Here is a 4,117-nt window from a genome sequence, read left to right on the forward strand (position 1 = left end):
GAGGGAGCTGGACAACCAGCCTTCACATAGGTAAAGGACAAGTGTTTGTATATCGGGAGCTGTTTGTCCATTTTTTCATTGGAGGGCATTATTGTTATAACATGTAAAACAAAAGACCAAGAGTTCACACTCTGGTATTTGTATAACACTTCCCCAGAACTATAGTCTTATTCACATATCTCATTGCAGCGTGGAAGTGACCCTAGCTCATCAAGAGTTATCCTAGCAGAGGCCCAGCTAAGGTTCAAAAATTTTTGATATGTACCTAGTGACAGGCTTTGTGTCTGTTTAGCTGCTTGGAAAAGTATATCACTAAAAGATTGTGCCTCAAATCCAGCCATAGCAGTGGCTAGAGTAATCCACAAAGACCATTTACTAAGTGAGGAGAGATTTTTAAGCTGAACCAGTAGAGAGATGTATACTCACAGAAATGGTGGGGGGAGGAAGGAAGGAAGAAGGAAGGAAAGAAAGAAAGGGAATAAACCAAGGGAAGGAGGAAAGAATGAAGGGAAGGTGGGAGGGAAAGAAGGAAGAAGGAAGGAAGGAAGGAAGGAAGGAAGGAAGGAAGGAAAGAAGGAAGGAAGAAAGGAAAGAAGGAAGAAAGGAGAGGGAGGGAGGAAGGGAGGAAGGAAGGAAGGAGAGGGAGGGAGGAAAGAAGAAAGGAAGGACAACTTTATTTTTTAGAGTTTCCAGGGCTCAATGAATAGCCATGTGAGTAAACCATACAAAATGTTCATGCAAGTTATTTATAAAATTAATTTACATGTGTGCTTATACAAATTAATCAATCAATAGAAATTATATGTTTCAACAATTTTTAGATAATGTTCTTTAGCCCAATCCTATTTTAGGGATTCTACACGTAATAAAATCCATGAATGAACCTCAGTTTTGCTGAGTCTTCAGGGGCTCAAAACTCATTGAAACGTCCCCTAAGTTCAATGGTTAGATATTGTATGCCTCAAAGTGCCAAGATTTGTTCAAGTTCAGTCAAGTTTAGTACTGGTTAAATGAATGTTTGTTCCTTTTTTTCGATGAAAGCATTAACAAGGCTCTTTTTTTAGCTTATGTATAGGTAGTTGCAAATCTGCCTAGTTGTGCTCAGGAACAAACGAACTAGTTACATGTGTGTTTGGGGGAGGGTATAATGAAAAAAGAGTGAAAACTAATATTACATTTACCCCTGGTCTGGGTATTGAATTCAGTGTTTAACATGGTAACTTATTTCAATCAGACTTTTAACATTCCCCTGGAGCTCAATCACATTTTTGGAGATTGTTTCTGAACTTTTATCCAGCAGGAAAATTACTGAATGAAACTTTAAAATACCTTTTTCCAGTCCCCATAAGACTTATTGTTTCCTTTTGGGGAATGACATTTTAGGAAACTGGAAGTGAAATCAAAAACAATATCAGGAAGGATCTGGAGTACTCATTGATTTCAACTATAGATTTACCTATAGAAAATAAAATTGATAGAATCAGAAAATTTTAGAGTTGGATACTATATGTCTTCTCATTCAGATCCAATTCGGATCCATCAACAGTATCATTGGCAGATCCTCTGGCCTCTAATTTGAATAATGCCAATGTTGTGGAATTGACTACATTACAAAGAATCTCATTCCATTGTTAGATAAATCTAATTATTAGAAAGTTCACCCTTATATTGAACTGAAACTCCCTGAAACTTTTCTTCTCCTTTCTATAGCCATACGTAGGTCTATTTTTTTTTAGATCACTCTTCAATATTTGAATCCCATTATTATGTACCTATCCTCAAATTATGAATTCAATTCGGTTCAATTAGTCAAATAAGTATTGTTTACTTGTTATGTACAAGGTCGTGAGGTAGACACTACAAGTGTTACAAGTATGAACAAGGCACAGTTTCTACCTTTAAAAAGCTTTTATTCTAATGGGGGGTGGGGAATACGACATTTAGAAAAACAATCAGTAATCCGCATGCTTTTTTTTTATTCCCTCACCATCGTGATCATGCTTCTTTAGATGTATCGCAGATTGTCAATGTGTCTCATTAAAATGTGGTAAGCAAAGCTCAGGAATTCAAATAGAATGATCATGTCTCTTATTCAATGCAATACTCTTCTACTCGTGAAATACGAAACTACAAAATTTTTTTGTTTGTCCCATTAAACTGGTCTCATATTGAGCTTACAGTCAATGAAAACCCAAAAGTCTTTTTTCCCTACAAATTGCTCAAAGCCACGCCTCTCTCATTGAGCTCTTATGTAATTGAGTTTTTAATCCTGTATTTAGGACTTTACAAATTCCTCTATTAATTTTACATTATTTTTAGTCTGTTGCTCCTGTATGTAAATCCCTTTTGGATGCGGATTCTGTCTTACAGCAAACTATATATTGCTTCTATTTTCATGTTATCCACAAATTTGATAAGCATGCCATTTGCCTCTTCAACTCATTGTCAACATTATTAAATGGTTGAGTACTTAAGATACAGGCCTGTAACACAATACTGAAGACAACCCAGAAGGTTAAAACAGATTAACTAACATTCTTTCTTTCATACCATCTTCAAATCACCTAACTATATTGTCACCCAATCAACACTTCTCCATTTGTTCCACAAAGATACCACAAGTACTTTATCAAATGTCAATTTTTTTCATTAAATTTCCTTGATATACCAACTAGTAATAACCTGCCCTCCAAAGGAAAAGGAAATGAGGTTGTTTGGGAATTACTTATTTAAAAAATACTGATTTCTAATGATCACCATTCACAAAGTATCCATTTAATAATTTGTTCAAGTTTTTTTTCACTGGATATTGGCATTAATCTTATTGATTTATAACTTTTGGAATACACCCCATCCAAATATGGCATTTTTTGAAAATCAAGATCTTTGCCCATCTCCAATCTTTTGGTATCTCTCACTTTCTTGCTATTCCTCAAGGCTTACTAAAAACAATTCATTGGTCACAAATGCATTTTTCCCTAACAACCTGAGATGTAATTCTGGTCCCATATTATTAGCTTTAAGTTTATTTTTTGCTTTTTCCTCTGCTTTGTTGTTTTCTCTCTTTTCTCTGTGTCTCTGTGTTTGACTGTCTCTGTATCTGTCTGCCCCCCCACCTCCTACTCTGTCTGTTTATCTCTTAGATCTGTGGTTTCATAGGCATAAGGAGCTCCTGCTAAGGAATTTCCTCTACCAATGTAGACTGAACAAATTCTATATAATTTATAGTCTTTGAGGGCATTAGGAGGTTAAGTGACATTCCGGGGTCACCCAGCCAGTATATATCAGGTTTTCCTGACTTTGGGAGGTCGCTATCCACTACACCATGTTTACCATGTCCCTTATGTCATTTCCAATCAATCACTAAGTCCTGTTGACTACGAAATCTCTTGCATCCTTTCCCCCTTTTTCTTCCTACTACCATCACCCTGGAACAAGACTTCATTCTCACCCACCTGGAGCATTGTAATGGCATACTACCAGTTTTAATAGCCTCCATTCTCTTATTCTTCCAATCTGTCTATATGCCACTTCCAGAATGATCTTTCTTGTTCAAAATCTGTTTGTATTATCAAGGACCACAACATCTTTGGTGGCTTTACTAATTCCTAAATAAAGTTTAGGCTCTGTTGTCTGATATTCAAAGTTATCCACTATCTGTGACAATACTCCCTTTTCCTCCTTACCTGGTTTTGCTATCATTCATATAGTCCAGTCAAATTGGACTCTCTCTTGAACAGGTCATGCACTTTTCTGCTTCCGTGTCTTTGATCAAGTTGTTCCTGATGCATGACATGGCCTCCATACTGCTCTTTACCTACTCCCTGTATACTTAAATGCCACCTTCTTCCCCAGGGCAGAAATCAGCTTTGCCATCAGACTGTACACATTTGATTTTGTAACAGTCTAATGGTGCCTATTATGTAATATTCTGTTTTTGGGTCTCTGTCTTACCTACCTAAGAGATCATTAACTCCAAGAAGGGAAGGGACCATGTCGAATCTAAACATGCTAGTTACCTCAGTGCTGTACACATAGTAGGTGTTTAATGTTTATTGAATTAAAATTTACAATTTTCATAAAAGCACGGTAGTTACTAATTAAATGTTGCTATTAT

This window comes from Trichosurus vulpecula, chromosome 1, assembly GCF_011100635.1.
Source record: "Trichosurus vulpecula isolate mTriVul1 chromosome 1, mTriVul1.pri, whole genome shotgun sequence".
In the NCBI taxonomy this organism is placed as follows: Eukaryota; Metazoa; Chordata; class Mammalia; order Diprotodontia; family Phalangeridae; genus Trichosurus; species Trichosurus vulpecula.